The sequence below is a fragment of the Lycium ferocissimum genome, chromosome 7 (assembly GCF_029784015.1).
Source record: "Lycium ferocissimum isolate CSIRO_LF1 chromosome 7, AGI_CSIRO_Lferr_CH_V1, whole genome shotgun sequence".
Lineage (NCBI taxonomy): Eukaryota > Viridiplantae > Streptophyta > Magnoliopsida > Solanales > Solanaceae > Lycium > Lycium ferocissimum.
In genome coordinates this window covers 17327446-17345280 of record NC_081348.1, presented here as the reverse complement: position 1 = coordinate 17345280, position 17835 = coordinate 17327446, and the positions used below count along the sequence as shown (strand labels likewise).

Here is a 17835-nt window from a genome sequence, read left to right as displayed (position 1 = left end):
GTTAATAGAAGATTGTTGTAGCCAAATAATTGCTCTGGCCGAGGCGCTCCTTAGTGAGTTTCTAAGAAGGGGTGGTGCCCTGAATCAATCAAAAAGATTATTGATTTAATTGAAGGAACTAAGACTCTCACATGAAGGGCTTGAATCACTAAAATATAACGGGGGATGGAAAAAACAAAGCCACCAATGAAGTAACCTTTTCCCAGTCATTTTTGCTCTATTACTATATTTGCTTGATGTTTCAGTGTCTTTTATTTAGAACATTCTATTTTATGGAATTTCTATAATATCCATGATAACATCTGTGTCTTCGGACGAACTAAATTTTTACCTGATTTGATATGTTCTTTGGTCTCATTTTTAATTGATTAGGTATGTTCTTTAAGTTTATTTTCTCATGGTACATAGCTTCATCTTTTTAATTTATCAGATTCTATTTCCATCTCCATGACTTAACATTGGGCTCATTTTGTGCAATCTCTGACAATTTTTTGACAGAAGAAACTGGGGTTTCGCCTAATGTACTTTGCATCTCCAATTATGCTCCACTAAGGTAACCGCATACTTCAACAGTTATTCATTGATCTTCTTATTTTTGTTTTGACTTGGTAACTCTAAATGCAGTTTTGGGATGTAAATTCACCTAAAGTTCTGAATTAGGGATATGAGAGGTGTAGCAGCAAAAAATCAGAGTCTGTTCAAGGTATATGCTATTGCAGTAAAATGTTATATGATAAAACTGATACCATTTTGATCTTGTAAGCGATGATGCTACTCATCTCTTCTTTCATTACATTTTTTTTATTGTCCAGTTTCAGGTATGTGCTCAAGACAGCAGTAAGTTCTTTTGGATTTAGGCACTTCCGAGTCAATTACATCAGTTTCCCATTAACAGAAGAGATAGAAACACAGCAAGGTAGTACTGATTATTCCTTTACTAAATCCAAAATAAAAAAAGTGTCTTTTTGTCAAGTCATATATCCATTTTGATGTTATATTGTTTTGGTCAGGAGACAAATTTGCTACATGCATGTAAAACCAATCTTTCCATGAGACATGTATCTTCAATTTAGGAAAGACTTTCTAAGATATTAACTTATTGAAATAGTCCGGGAGCTTTGGAAAATATTAGATATCTAAGGTGGCACCATAAAGATACTTCTGAAATACAATTAGAATGAGATTACTAATAGATCGGTTCTTGCTCTGTTTTTCTACAATTAGTTCATTTTTTAATGGTCTTCTCTCTTACTTGATTGATTTGACTGAGCTACAATGGAAGGAATGAATTGGCTGAAAAATCATTCGTCAGTCCTACAGCTGTATCATAATGGGTTGGCCTATCACCTGCTCTAAATCCAGGGGTTGCAGAACAGTAGTAATACTTTAATTTTATGTTTGTATATTTGATCTTGCAGATATTAAAAATGGAATCAAGTGCATTCCTAAGTTTTTTATCTTCTTTAGTATTTCGCTTCATCTTCGCAGGCTACTGTTTCAGCTAAATTATCTGCTTTCAAATCACCTTGCATCTTCTTTATTGCTTAGTTTTAGTAAATCCCTTCTTACTTGGCAATTTAATTTATAACCTTACTTTTTCTTACCAAATTCGTTTTGGTAGATAGTTGCAAGTTTCTTCTCTGGTTGCATTATGACAGGTTCAAACATTTTTCTGTCAAAAACTACTGAAAAATAAGGCTTATGACAGTAGATCTTAATGGAGTGGTTGTCTTTAAAAGGGGCATGCATATGCTTTTGTCCACCCTATGAGCAGGGGCGGATTTCAGCTAAATTATCTGCTTTCAATTCACCCTGCATCTTCTTCATTGTTTAGTTTTAGCAAATCCTTTCTTACTTGGTAGTTTAATTTATAACCTTACTTTTCCTTGCCAAATTCGTTTTGGTAGATATATTAACTTTTCTGGTTGCACTTAACAAATATGAAAACTACTGAAAAATAAGTGATTCAGTAGATTTTTGGAGTGGTTGCCTTTAAAAGGGGCATGCATATGCTTTTGTCCACCCTATGAGTAGGTTTCCTCAGGAAGCTAAAGAATGTATTATTTTCAAATACTCAATATTCATAACGAAAATTTCACTTTCTTTTGGATATCTTATTAAACTTTGTTTCTCAATGCATGTAAATAGTTTAAAGACATTAATTTGTTGTGAATATTTATCCGTTTAAGAGTATTTCTTCATTTTCTAATATATCTGCTGAATACTTGGAACAAGTGTGAAAGCTTCTTCGTGTTGTTCTTCCTGGTAATCTTGTGGCTCTTCAGTTTTCATTCAAAGAATAAGGCTGAGCAGCACGGAAATAATCAGAAACTATTCCAGAAAAAGAATCAAGGTGATCTTCTTCCATGTTTCCTTTTTGATCCTGTGTTTTCTCGAATTATTTCCTTTCATTGTTCGCCTTTCCCGGAAAAGGTAAATATTCTCTTCTTTTTCTCGATGTAGGTCTCTTTAGATAATTGTTTTTTTTTTGTTTTTATTTTTTTTATTTTTGGTCTTCCCCTGTTGACAATTGATTATATGGATTCTTATTACTTAAATTTTAGATGTGAAAAAATTGAGCTTCACATTCTAGGTATTCTCAAAATCCAGCAAGACAAAGGAAGTGATTAGATAATTGGTAAGGTTCGGCTTCGACGGCTTCAAATAGAGAACCCAGCATTGATATCCTCCTGGGTAAGTTCATAAGTTTCCTGTTCTTTTGCTAAATTATTGGGACACATCAACTCTTATTATGCTTCATTCTTTTATTTCCATCTATTTTACAAATAGTCCTTTCAAGTATATGCATTTCTACAGTTGATCCACCATGTGCCAGGTCAATTTCCTGTAACTTTCAGCTAATTTCTCAAAGTCGCAGAAATATCTTAACTTTGATTTTTTTTAACAGAGATTATACCTGAGATTCCGCGTACATGCTTTACAATTGATTTCTTGTTGTTGGTGCTACTGCTGTCACAAATTGTCTTTTCTTACTGCTACATGATCATAATCTTTCTTTAATTATTTAGTCTTCCTCCATACATGGTGGTTTTGCAACTAAATTGCACTTTAAATCTATCTGTTTATTTTTTTCACTATTCCGTATTTAGTGGATTTTTACTTCTCAATACATGACCGTACCCTATATGTTTTATTCATTTAGTTGGAATGTAATGGTCGCAAAATTTTGATTTCGCAGGTTCCTGAAAGTGAAAGTTTCTCAAGATGGGGAAAAAGGGACACGACTTCGACTCTAAGAGGTATTTACGCATTATTTTGTTCTATTGTTGTATGCTTAGTTTTGATGCTAAATGGCTGCGCTATATTTCATATATCATACTTATATATGTTTGTATTTATGAACGAATTAAACATTGAGATCACCAAATTTAGATTTTAACAAAGAAGCTTAATGAAATGCTTGAAATTTAGATGTCGAACAATGAAAGAAAAATAGACATAACCCAAATTGAGAAGGCGGGGTAACATTCATATCCTGGTTTAGTTGTTGTACATTGCTATACATTTCGAAGAAAAATGAGGCAAATTAAAATTTGTAATGACAGCTACAAGGCACATATAAAAAAAGAAAATCATTTTTCTCTCATTTAAGCGCATGTATTTTTGTAATTTACTTGTGAAATTCTTCTGTGTGCATCAGTAAAGATGAATTTTTAGGAATTAAGATTTTTTCTTATCAAACGGAAGAAAGTGAAATTGGCATTAGCAGAACCTATTTTTTGTGTATTAAGTGACGAGGATAACTGTTATTCCATTGCATCACGTCATGTTGTCACATCCACATTAGCTGGTAACTCAAAAGAACATCAACACCAAAATCAAGGAAGTCGTCCATTCAAATAGGTTTAAGGCTCATAGTCATAACCCTAAGTAGGTTTCGAAGTCTAGAAATCTTTTCGTTTACTACTTAGCTATAGATTACTAAGAACAGATCTTATATATCAAAAGTGTCCTCAGAATTACACTGTTTTAAAACATGCATTTAAATGGAAGTGTTTTGATAGTTCTAAACGAACTGAATTTATGACTATTATGCTCCATATACAAACCTTGCCGATAAAGATTTTTTACCAAATATTTAGTAGCTCTCTAAAGCTTTCTGACATTACCTAATGAACTCCAAAGATGAACAAGAATAAAGACCAAATCTGCCAGGAAAAGCTACTATGAAGTAGCAAATGATGCTATGTTCTAAGTTATAATTCAAATGCTTGATTTTCTTTTCTTTCAGTGGATACTGAGATGAGCATGTGATGTCAACGCAGCTGTTAAAATTCCGATTTTTATCCCGTTGTAGCATCAACTTTGGTATTTGTGGGATCACCGACATGGACATGGACATGAACATGAACATGAACAATTGATTGTTTATTTCTTCTTTATTCTCCTGGAAGCAAGTTCAGAAATGTAATTGTACTATTTTGTTCCACAAATTTCCACAAATGAATTAGCAAGATTCGTATTTATGTATTGCTGCTCCTTTTTTTATTTGGATAATTGGACAAAAAATTGGCTGCAGGTGCTATCTACTGCAATATCTTTTCACTGGACTGAACCTCTTCAACTTTTCTTTTCAGGTCAAGAAAGAGTTTCATCCTGGAACAACCTACATTTATTATCAACCAGAGCTTCTGGATTTGTTACCAACTACAGCTGCTAAAATTTACTTTCAAGGCCATTGCACTATATTTCATACATATCTTGGACCACCTAGAATCTCTGCTGTTTTTGCCTTTCTGGCAAACCCCCTGTATAACTTTGTTTCACAAATGATTTTAATATACCAAGAAGGATACTATATTAATATTAGTTTAATCATGTCTCTTCTTTTGCATCTCATTAGTAAAATATGCCGGTGCCTTGCACGGGCACGGGCCATCTAGTTTCTATAATATAGAAACAACAGTTGGGTGGATGAACACCTGCAATTACTTATTGTACCAAACGTAAAGTGAATGGTACTTTATACTTGGGCCCATCTGATTGGATAGATAACATGTGTATTGCTCTTTTGTCCTATCTTCTTTCATCTTCTCCGATGTCGTCTCCTCTTCTGAGCCCCTGAAACATTCTTTCCTTTCTTCGATTCTTCTCCTCCGACTTCAAGACTAACTACAATTGCAATGTTGATTTATCTGATTTTATCATTGTCTGATTGTTTTTTTTTCCCACTGATTTAATTTGAACATTCAAGTGATGGTTAGTGGCTATTAAGGGTGATAGTTGTCAAGTAGCTGACATCTGCATCTAACGAGATAAGAGTTTGAAGTGAAGTTTTGGCTAAGCGTTCTTTGTTGATTTCCTCTGAAGTTCTTTCATTTATTCAGCTGTTGGTTCTTCATTTGTTCACTGCTAAGCACTCCAATTCGAGATTTGTTCTTTCCCTAATATGTTTGAAATTTTTTCTTGTGTTTTATGATTTTTTTCCTCCTGTTGTTATCCGTCCTCGATGGGTATGTTCTCATTTGTTTGTTTTTCTTTTCTTTCCTTCTTAAGAAGTTAATCGGAAACAGTGAGGTGCTTCAAACTTTGGTGATATTAGATTGATCTAAAATATTCTAACTACTACGACGTTGTGCACAATGATCCATCCAAACTGTTTGATGATATGCCTGAGTCAACTGAATAATCGTTCATTGCATATATATATTTTTTTTCCACAGGTGTTTTTCAAGATTCTCATCTATAAGGTACATTATTTACATCTCAATTTGTGATCAATATATGTGTGGTATTATCACTGCGATTCCTCGATGCTTTTATGTTTTTGTAGAAATCCTGATCCCCGGATAATAAGAAAATGTGAAATCGAATGGTGTGACACTTATTATTTGGGTGGTTTTGTGCACCGAAATTTGCATTGGTGGTTAGTAAAAGTGTACTATCGCTTAGGTTCTTGGGAATTACTTCAATAGTTAATGTAAATTTGTAGAAATTTTAAGTTGTTTGGAGTTTACTGGAGGTATGTCTGGTATTTTGGGTTATAGAGCCATTGTGTCTGCCTTTTTATTTATTTTTTCCTTATAGTTTGCCTTTGGAATTAGTTATGCTGAAATATTGAACTGTTAATATTTGTATTCTGGTACATATGAAAGCTTAGATCTTATGATGATACCAAGCAACAAATAAAGAACAAGTGAGGTGAGTAGAGCGGGAGTTGGGTGGACGAACACATCTCTTCAAGTTGTACAATAAGCTAAGTGAAGTGTACTATAAATTGGACTTATTTCATTCTTTTCTTATTAACACTTGTATTTGCAGCAAACCACGTGTACCCCCAATTTGAGAAACACACCATCTCACAAATGCTCAAAACTCCAGTCAACAAACATAGGTTCGCTCCGAAGCTTCAGATTTCAATGGGTCTGTGAACTTCTCTTTCTGGTGAATTTCTCAGCTTTCTTTTTATTCTTCACTCTTTCAATTTCGGGTCTCTGTACTTGTAATTTTTGGTAAGTTTTTCGTGTTTCTTTGTTTCTTCCCTTTTTGCATCTATTAGAAAATATTATGAATGTTTGGGTAAAGGGGAATCTGGAGTAAACATACATATACTTGTCCAACAACAATTTTCTTTTGGACATTTACAAATACGGACCCAAAAGAAAAACAAAGAAAGAAAGAAATCAAGAGTTTGCACTTGCAAAAGAAATTTTGTTTGCTTCGTGCACTATTTATATTAATTTTATTAGAAGAGAATTTTCTGTATTCCAACAATTCGCTGCTTGTGAAGATGCATATTTCTTCTTCTTCTGAGTTTGTTTAATGCAAAGAAAATGGTATATTTCACTGCTTCTACTACTAATCTAAACACGGTAAAGCTTAGAGAACAACTTGACTATCTTGACAAGGACAAGGAAGTACAAAGCACAATAAACAAAGGTATTTTTTTGCCTCCCCTTCACATGATTTTCTCATCATAAATGGGTTTTCTTCATTTTTTTTAACATTTAAATTTATACTGTATTTGTGGTCGAGTTGATAAGCTTATCAATGGAGTTACTTAGCGTGACTAAGAAAATCTCTGCCCTTTCCACATGGGTCTGTTTGGATTTGGCTTTATGCTATAACTTGAGCAAATTTAGTGGTTGGTGCTGCTTAAATTTGACTTTTTGTTTTGCAGATTACTTATGTGAGAATTTTATGTGTGAGATTACGCGAACTTGCTTATAAGGTGCTGCTAAGTTTGTACCTTTGAATGATTTCTCCTATATTGGGTGTCAAATTTAGTGGTAGTGTGATTTTACAAACGTGTTGAGTAAGATGTTGCCATAGTGTAGTACCTTTGATTGATATCTCCTTTCCAGGTGTCAAATTTAATGGTGGTTTATCATGAATTTGGATATCAGAAAGTTGAATCGGCCTGTGGGGTTACTGATTCCATGCTTGCAAATTTTGTAATTTATTAAGTAACATTCAAAAGACTGATTGCGCTTCAATGTTGTCGTTTAGACACTATAGTAATTTAACATCAAACTGTTAATCAGTCTCCTTTGTCCTTTCCATGGCTCAGTAGAAAGTTTGGAAGGGGGCAGTTCAAAAGGGCATCAAAAGAAAGAGATAAAGGAAGAGATCTAACTAGAGGACTGTATAGTTTCACCTCTGGGCACCATCAATTTTCTTGCCTGCTGGTGTAATGCCACTTCTATTTAGGGATAGGAGTGAATACAAGATGGTCCTGGATCTTCCCCTCACCCACCAAACAAGTTGAGATCACCACTTCTTTTAGTAATGGACTTCCTTGAATTCATCAGAAGAAACGGCAACACTAAGGAATTTCCTCTTTTCTCATCTGTCGAAGCCCTAGGATAGAGTTACCCGGTCTTTTATTTACTAAGTGAAATCAGTACAAGTAATTACTTAGTGAAATCAGTACAAGTAAAGTTTATCTTCATAAATAAAGATGTATTATCTTAAGAAGTCAATATTTATTCAAGTACTGTGTTGCTAAGCTAATGCTAAAATTAACAGTTGTTAGTTTCTCTTATATGAAATTTCTGCAGCAGTACATCTCATGTAGTTAAAAAAAAAAAAAAAAAAAAAAAAAGTAAATGAGGGAGCAAGTTGTCAAAAAAAAAAAAAAATGTAAATGGAGAAAAATGAGCATCTCATGATCCTTCTAGCTGCTGGAGAAGAAGAGAATCAACAACAATTTCATCTGGCTAGAAAATCCATCCCACCTTGGCTATGGAAGGAATCTTTTACAGGTAATGTTGAATTGTGTGTGATCATTTCATCTAAAAGCTTAAGCTATTAGAGAGGGTACACTTTTATTTACTTAATTATGTCTTAATCAGGTAATCCCATCCAGAGGCTTTGTTACTATTTTGGTGAAGTACAAGAAAGGATTGATCAAGAAATAGCAAGGTCCCCAAGTTTTGAAAGAAAATTAAGGTTTTAAGCACTGCGGCATTCGGTACCACAACAGAAGCCTTAAACTGCCACCAAGTAATTCCCTCAGTCAATGATACAATTTGCAGGAGTTCAAGCAATAATTGAAATTGTTGAAGGTGCAACCAAGATCCATTTGGTTGATTTTACAAAGAAAAAGACAAGAAGAGATTACAAAGTTTTGCCAATTCGTTAAGATCTGCCCTTTCATTTTATATAGTCTTTATGTCTGACATGAAAGATCTCAGGGTACTCTGTTGCATATAAACATAGCATATCGGCAAATGGACAGGTGCTAGCAATATATACACTTGGTCCTGGCCAAAGCAATTTCTAGCCTACTATGTGTAATCCCTATCTTTAAGTAGGGGTGCAAACAAATTTTAATTCTTGTGACGAAATTGATCTTTGTTATTGTCATTTTCAGAAGCTAAGTTTTAACATACAGTCTGAGTTTAAGAATGTTGATATGGAAGAAATGTTCCTTTATTTGAAAGAGGGGATTGTATGGAATAATGATATCTGAGTTTAACTATCTATTCCTTTGTTTTAGATTCTTAGTGCAGCCGGGGATGTGAAGAGTAAATCATTTGCGGCTAGTTTATTATTAACTTTCTTGGTACAGCATTTTATCTATGTTTTATAAATTAGCTGTTTTTTTTTCCTCCCCTCTTTTTTTTTTCTCTTTCTTTTGGGTATGGAATGGGTAGAGCAGAAGGGGAAGGCCAGATGAGAATTTAACCTTGCACATTATAAGTATAAAATAGGCCAAGGATTTACTCACGAGTGAAGAATTTTTCAACAAGGACTGTTTTACTGATCTTTGTTAGTTTGCTTGACGTAAATCCTAATTAGTGGAGCCAAAGGACTTTACAGAATGGTTAAAGACAAAAAAAAAAAAAGGTTGCAAATTAACCATATCGGGCCCGTGCCAAAATGGAGTATAATAACAATTAGAATGTTATTAAAAGTTGTTTATAAAATACAAATCTTAAAGACTAGCTAAAGTGAATAATCAAATTAATCATGTTGGACCCGTGCAATTTGCTATTAATATAGATAAGATATAGAGCCCGTTTGGATTGGCTTGGCTTTGTTTGCAGCTATAAATAAAAAAATAAATTTGGGGTAGTCGACTTATTTTTTTTAGCTTATAAAAAGGTTTTCGCCTTATAAAACTTGCTTTATAAACTAAGTTAAATGGGTCAATTATTTTTTTGAGCTTATTTTAAGACAAAAATATTTCATTAATGTTCTTACCAAATTAAACACTTGTTCTAAAATGCCCTATAAAACTTATAAAGCTCCAATCCAAACGGGCTCATAGAATATTTAGAAACGGGAGTTAGCAAGCACGAACAAGGGCAATTTTGTAATATTCATGTTTACATTAGGGCAAATTGTAAATATAACCCTATTTCCTATGCTCAAACAGTATATACGCTTTGTGCTTGATTGTTTATAAGCTAAATTCTAGAATCTGCTCCAAAAATCTGTTCACTCTCTAGCGCTTCTCCTTCTCTGCTTCTGGTCTAACTTGTTGGTCTTCAATTTTGATTACCTTACTGGTGTACCTTTGGTTCGACGTTGTTTTGGATGTTGCTGTATTTCTGAGGGTTTGTCTGTTATTTACTTCTGCTGATTTTTCCTTTGTGTTCAATGTTCTGAGTGTGCTTTGGTTTTCTTGAGTTTAGTTTGAATTTTTTTCTCCTCTTGCTTGGTTTCTCAATTTGAGTTCCTTATTTCTCTGTTATGTGTTTTGTTTTGTTCAGTTATGTTGAGATTTTCTGTGTTCTTTCTTTTATTTCAATGGCACTCTGTTATTACTAATGGAATTTGGGTTAGTATTTAGTAGTGCAATGTTGTTTTGGACATTTTCTTGCTGGATTTTCACATGCATGTCAAAACTAATCAGGATTGCCCTCTGCTGCACCAATGGTAAATCAACTGATTTTATTTTCTCTTTTTTAAATCGTGCATGTATGAAAAATATGATATATCATGTCTTGTAAATCAACACTGCAATTTTTAGTACTCTTAGTGCTAACATTATAAAATCTTAGTAAGAAATCTCCAAAACACCCGGTAATTGACATTACTTTTGGTAGTTATAACTTTATTAAAGCATAGACAGATACAGTCATAATTTCTTCGTCTAATTGATTGTTTCCTCTGAATATGCATTTATACATTCTTTCTTATGTAATCTTTACGAATGACTTTTACTACTACTGCTAACAATATTCGATCCAAGGTGTTTGATCATATATGTGAAACCGCCAACAATATTTTATTGTATTTCCTTTACGACAGGTTTACCGAAACATTCTGTTCCATCATTCAATCGCTCAAAAGGTACGTATTTACTTCTAATGGACAACATTAGCAAACAACATATCTCTAGCTTGAAATTATATCACAAATTAATGAGTTATTGGTGTTGTTACTAATAGAATCATTCGAAATTCTGAACTACTTAATTTAACATATTTCATTGCAAATTATTGTTGCTTTTTTTTTTTTTTTTTTTTTTTTGGCATTTGCACCTTGTTTTCATATAAAGTGAGTGCCTTTAATAAAGTAGCAAGAGACTTCAATACATATGTACTCTCTAATTAGTAATGACTTATTTGAGCAACTGCATTCCTTCAATTTAGATATCTATATTTGTTGAATTACTGCTGTTAGGCATCTCCAAAAATCTTACAAGTAAGAGAATTGGAGTTTACTTATTGAGGGGTAACCACTAAAAGCAAGTTATGAGTATAGTTGTAATGTCATTGTAATGTTTTAAAGTAGAAGCGCCTCTAAAAGGTCGCAAGTCAATTAGACCGAGAAAGAAGAAAGTTTAGTAAAGAATACCTCTCTTAGTTTGTTTGAAATGAATAATTGAGTTAAATCATCTCGATTTGTAATTGGAAATATTCTCATTTAATCAAAATCAAGTTACTTTTAACATAATTGAGACATAAGGGTAGTTGGCCAAAAACTGATAATTGAGATTACTATAGACATCGAAATTTTAGTTGAATTAATCCATACAAAATTTGGATTAAACTCTAAGTTATTGACATGTTGACCAAGTCAAATTTTGGTTAATAAAGTCGGATTAATTATTTAAGTCAAAATTACATGGCTTGAATGAAATCCAAATTACATTTGAGTTAGTCCATTAAATTGGGCCTCTAAAGACGAGCCCAACAGATGTCTTTCTAGCCCAAGGTCCGCTAGAATTACTTGGAGACCAAAATACCCCCAGCTCTAGCTCACACCTATATAAAGGGATCTCATATCCCCTTTGGAAGACATCTGGAAAGTGGCACACCATCTTGACTAGAGGCAAAAGGAGAGCAACGACATCTATATAAGTCTTCCCCAAAGGTCTTCAACAAGAAGGAGAGTTCGAGAGACGTCTTCCCTCGAACAATCCAAAGTCTTTGCTTAAAGTTCTTCCAAGATTCAACACGTCAACGAAGTTCATCCTTCATTCGAAAGACGCTACGGCCACATCGAATTCTCAGGCAAGACAACACGGAGATTAGAATCAAGGATACATCTAGAGTTGTACTTTCACAAAATAATCAATAGAATGATTTTTTCTAATATTTATTTTATGATTGCAGTTATTTATTTTTACGCTAGCAAAATACATCGCGAACAAATTTTTGGCACGGCCAGTGGGACCAACTTTTCCCTTCATCTCTTCATATCCAAAATCAAATCTGCAAATTCTCAGATCTACTACTATGATGGCCTCTGAGAAAAGCTTTGATGTTTCGTCCACAAGTGTTATTGTTGTTGCTTTCCCAATGACTCGTAGCATGTTCAAAGCTGGTGGTTTGGAGGAATCAAAGTGTTTCATCTCCTTGGAGACGTTAGACAAAGCCAAACCGGTGATGTGAACTTAAGAAGATCTGGGGCAAAACCTCGCTTTCGTCATCTGAAGAAGTTTCTCAAGCATGCTCTAACTTCTATGAGTCCGAGGACTTTATGGATTCTTTAACTTCTAACGTGGTAAGTGCCGTGATCACCAATGTGACTAACACAAATGAACAATTCGTCGCGATAATGAAAACTATTGAGACGTTGAAGAAATCCGTGAAGGACAAAGATCTTCAAATAGCCCAATTGATGAACAAGTTGGAACTCTACCGCGTTGGCGAGTCAACTCACATCCCAACACTACAAGAAAAAGAGGTTGAATCTACCACCAAGATGCCCAACTATCAAAGTGCAAATCAAGTTGATTCAGTTGCGACGTTGTCTGTCCAACAAGTGCAAGACATGATAACAAACACCATCAGGGCTCAATATAGTGGACCATTACAAAGCTCATTGTACTACTCTAAACCTACACCAAGCAAATTAACTGTCTACCTATGCTGATTGGATATCAACCACGAAAGCTTCAACGATTTGACGATAAAGGAAACCCCAGACAACACGTCGCACATTTTGTGGAGACTTATAGCAATGCTGATACGTATGGTGATCTTAACTTGTCAAACAGTTTGTTCGCTCGTTGAAGGGAAACGCCTTTGATTGATACACCGATCTCGTGCGAGAATCAATTGATAGTTGGGAGCGAACTTGAAAAGGAGTTCCTCAATCGCTTCTATAAGACACGCGTAGAACGGTAAGCACGATAGAGTTGACGACCACTAAGCAACAAAAGGACGAACCCGTGATTGATTACATCAACCGCTGGAGAGCATTGAGTTTAGACTGCAAAGATCGTCTCTCAGAAATGTCTACTATTGAAATGTGCATCCAAGGAATGCATTGGGGCCTTGCATACATTCTCCAAGGACTTAAGCCATGAACTTTTGAAGAAGCGCAACGCGAACACATGATATGGAGTTGAGCATTGCGAATCATGGAAAGGCTTCATGTGTTTTCGATCCTAGGAAGGAAGAGAAGGAATTCAAGCGACCATCAAGGCACCTAACTGAAGAAACCATGGCGGTAGGAACATCTATAAAAGTTCCCGCTAAACAAAAAATGAAGGAAAAAGTTGCAACTCAACATCACTCCCGAGGAAAAGCGACGTCCAACATTGAAGGAGTTAGAAGCAAAAGTGTGCCTCTTTCACTAACTTCGATGTCCCTTGATTCTTAACGAGTTGATGAACAAGGAGGTCATTGAACTTCCTCCATCAAAACGACCCGACGAAGCCAACAAAGTCAACGATCCCCGGTATTGTAAATTTCATCGCGTCGTCGATAGTCATCCAATGAAAAATGTTTCATCTGAAAGAGAGAGATTATGAAGTTGGTTAGGGACGGAGAAAAAATAATCATTGATAATGAAGATATAGTCGAGGTAAATCATCTTTGTGCTTATCTTAAAACGAAAGTGCCAATCTTTAGAAACTTCGAAGATGTAGGAATTTTGTTGCGTCTCCAGAAGATTGGACAAGGAAAAGTCGTGCTACATTTTGGGAGCTCTGAACCAATTGAAGTTTCGGCTTTGAAGAAATCTTTAAACACGTCCAAGGTGGATGGCCACTCCAACAAAAAGGGTGGTGAAACTTGGATTTTGGCCGCTCACAAAAGACATAAGCATAAAAAAGCTTTGAAGCAACAAATCCCAAAGGCAAAAGCAACTACAAATCATCTGCAAACATGGAAAGGCATCAAGTCCAACGTCAAGAGTTGGTGCAACAATGCTTCATCACAAAGGGTTCGAAATCCGATTACTGTTGTTGGAGTTCTTTCTAATGCTCCTCGATGCATGAGCTTAAGCGCACGTCCTGATACTCATCGCGCACGAGCCTAAGCGCAAGTTCTGCTCCTTTTAACGCGAGCCTAAACCGCATGTTTGACACTCCACTGATGCACGTATAAAGCTGCGTACAAAAAAAAAAAAAAAAAAAAAAAGCTTTCTAAACTACGTAATGACTTGATCCTCTTCACCGAGGTACGTAGGCAATTTAGAATTTCCTTCTAAGTGTAGTCACATGAGTAAAAAAAAAAAAAAAACTCATCCCTTCAATGCGGAGCCAAAGAAAATTCGCTTGTACGAAGTTTCCTTTCTTCGCTTTTCACGTCTTGGAGAATCTAAAGACAAGCTTCTGAACTTTGGAGGATGGAGCAATTTTCCATGACGATCTTCTTACGTCAAATTCTTCGTAGTAGATAGATCTTGGTGCGTCGATGAGTTTAATCACTGCGTACGGGGGCATATCTACTTAGTTCATGTATTGGCTCGTCATTGATTAAAAAAATGAGGTACTTCAAGTGTCTCTCACCTAGTTGAAGAGGGAAATGCACCATCAACTTTCTTGCCAAGATTGGAAAAGACTACTTCAAGTTTCAATCTCACTGGCTTCACGAGGATGAGGGCACCGTGAAATTGTCCTACGAACATCGCAAGAAAATTCGAGTCTCCAAGTTGTTTCTGCAAAAATGCTCGAAGGATGGTCACACCAAGTTTCTTCACGGATCACGTGGACGACTTCTTGGTCTGACATAGAGACCATTTGTGCTCCTTCATAAACCTGCAAAAAAAAAAAAAAAATGAAATCCACAACGACGACACCATAATGCTTCAGTGCGGGATGATGAACATCGTGTCATTGTACTTCTCCATCAAATTTTGAAGGATGAAACACTCCATGCGGCGAGAAGGATGCTAGCTCCTTGTTTCTTCACTAAGTCAAAAGAAGAGGTTGTCAACACCAAAGGTTAAAGGGCAATTCATTCTCCCGATGCCTTCACAAATTGTCAGAAGATGACATAACATGTGATTCTTCTTCCAAGTCGCAAGGATGAGATTCTCCGTGAGCTTTCTCCCCAAAGTTGGAAAAGGCTACTCCAAGTATTCGCTATCAATGCCGTAAGGAAGAAGGAAGTTCGCCGAAGTAAAAAAAAACTCGTAAAGAAATATGCACTAAGTTGTCTCTCACCGAAGCCAAACAAAGTAATGCAACAAGTTTCAAAATCGGACGGATGAGCACTCCAAGTAGTTCCGCGCCAATCAACAATGGATGAACTTTGAAGGTCGTTGCTCTTTATGGCTTCAAGAGAGGGTGGTCACATTGCGTGCATCTTCTCGGTCTGATATCGAGACCATTTACACCCTCGTGCAAACCTACAAAGAAGAAAGAAAACAAAAACAAAAATGTATTGATTCAAATAAATCCATTTTTTATAAAAAATCAAAACGAAGAATTTCATGAAAAAAATAACGTCCATGAATGTTGTCCGAAGTCGAAGTGCCAGATTGTGTCACCAACTTTGAAAATTAATTCCCGTCAATACGGAAGGAGTTTCACTTTGATTTTTTGATATGTCGTAGCCCTCTATGTATCCTTTCTATAAAATCAAGTCGCTCGTCATTTGGACACTTCAATATCAAGATATGGAGTTTTCCGTGAGACTGCACAGTGCTGGAAGAAAAAAAAAGCAGATCCGTATCTCAACTTGCAAAATTAATTCCCGTCAATCCGGTAGGATTTTCGCTTTGATTTTTGGATATGCTATAGTATTCTATGTATTACTTCTACAGAAACAAGCCTCTCCTCATTTGTTCGCTCCTACACCAAGATACAGACATTTTGGTGAGACTACACAAATCTGTGAGAAGAACCGCCAGATCTGGAGACCAACTTCAAAAATTAATTCCCGTCAATCCAGAAGGAGTTCGATGTTGATTTTTGGATATGACGCAGTTCTACGGGCGTAGTATTTTTAGAATCAAGCCTCTCATCATTTGGATGCTCCTACACCAAGAAACGGATGTTTTGGTGAGACCTCACAAAACTGCCAGATAAGTGGCGCAGAAACTTTTTTTTCCTACTTGAAATTCATGACTTCGCTGCCTCACGTACCACTCCGTTATCAAAACTGGGCAAGCTGATGGGATAAGAAACATCGGAGCTTTTGAACAAATCTAAACTGCTCTCAAAGCCTTTATGAAGGAAGAGAAAGTGGTTACATATTGTTTGTCAATGAGCTCTTTAAATAGCTTTTCCAGGCAATAGGAATTTATGGAAAACTTCACTTCCTTTAGAAACGAGAATCTGATGTGCTGTGAGAATATTTTTCTAATTAATTGAGAAAGATTTTAAGTACCAAGCCAGCTTGGGTTTCCTTTAGAGCTCATGTGCAATTAAAAGTTACTATGTGTAATGAGCTTTAATTTAGCCATTTATTTGGTTAATTGGGTGGAGATCATTAGTTTGCCCAGAAAGTTTACGTGCATTGATTGTTGCCTAAAATGTTCTATTCAAGGAGAGGAGCTTCCATAATTAAGTTTATCTCCAGAATAGGACAAGACGACAAAGTTGCATTGTTCATTTTCTTGACTGGTGCTGTTAAGACCCTGTGTGAATTAAGATTTCTTGAGCAATCGTAAGTCACATTTGGAAGACGATACACACAAACATCAACTTAAAAGGGAGCTATTTTTCGATACTGTGAAAACAAAAGTCATCGTCTTTACTAGTACTTCAAGTTTCGGCAAGCCTCCACCTCGACAAGTCTTGAAGTAAGGGGCATCTGTAGACATCAAAATTTTAGTTGAATTAATCCATACAAAATTTGGATTAAACTCTAGGTTATTGACTTGTTGACCAAGTCAAATTTTGGTTAATAAAGTCGGATTTAATTATTTAAGTCAAAATTACATGACTTGAATGAAATCCAAATTACATTCGAGTTAGTCCTTTAAATTGGGCCTCTAAAGACGAGCCCAATAGATGTCTTTCTAGCCCAAGGTCCGCTAAAATTACTTGGAGACCAAAATACCCCCAAACTCTAGCTCACACCTATATAAAGGGGTCTCATATCCCCTTTGGAAGACATCTGCAAAAGTGGCACACCATCTTGACTAGAGGCAAAAGGAGAGAAACGGCATCTACATAAGTCTTCTCCAAAGGTCGAACAAGAAGGAGAGTTCGAGAGACGTCTTCCCTCAAGAACAATCCAAAGTGCTGCTTAAAGTTCTTCCAAGATTCAACACATCAACAGAAGTTCATCCTTCACTCGAGAAAGAAGCTACATTGGCCCTCAAATCAAGACGAACAACACGGAGATTAGAATCAAGGGATACATCCAGAGTTGTACTCACAAAATAATCAATAAAATGATTTTTTCTCATATTTGTTTTATGATTGTAATTATTTATTTTTTGCTAGCAAAGTTCATCGCGAACAATTACTTATGGTGGTTGTAGCTATAACTTTATTAATGCATAGACATATGTAGTAGGAATTTCTTCGTGTATTGGTTGTTTCAATTTCTTTCTTATGTACTTTTGTGCAACATCGAGTTCTTATAAATTACTTTTAGTAGTGTTGCATTGTGCACATCCAAGGTGTTTGATCATTTACGTGAAACCACTAACAATATTTTGTTGTATTTCTTTTCCACCAGGTTTACCAAAACATTTTGCTCCATCAAGCAATAACAGAAAAGGTACGTT

General features: G+C 35.5%; 2 long non-coding RNA genes across 2 annotated transcripts; both read left to right on the top strand.

Annotated features, from left to right (window-relative positions):
* Positions 1 to 6: 6 nt before the first annotated feature.
* Positions 7 to 1917, top strand: LOC132063561 (uncharacterized). Its single transcript, XR_009416400.1, has 3 exons — positions 7 to 553; positions 813 to 1494; positions 1772 to 1917. It is a non-coding gene; the product is annotated as an uncharacterized LOC132063561 (long non-coding RNA).
* A 31-nt stretch (positions 1918 to 1948) lies between these two features.
* On the top strand, positions 1949 to 4848 carry LOC132063560 (uncharacterized). Its single transcript, XR_009416399.1, has 3 exons — positions 1949 to 2694; positions 3200 to 3260; positions 4599 to 4848. It is a non-coding gene; the product is annotated as an uncharacterized LOC132063560 (long non-coding RNA).
* Positions 4849 to 17835: the final 12987 nt, after the last annotated feature.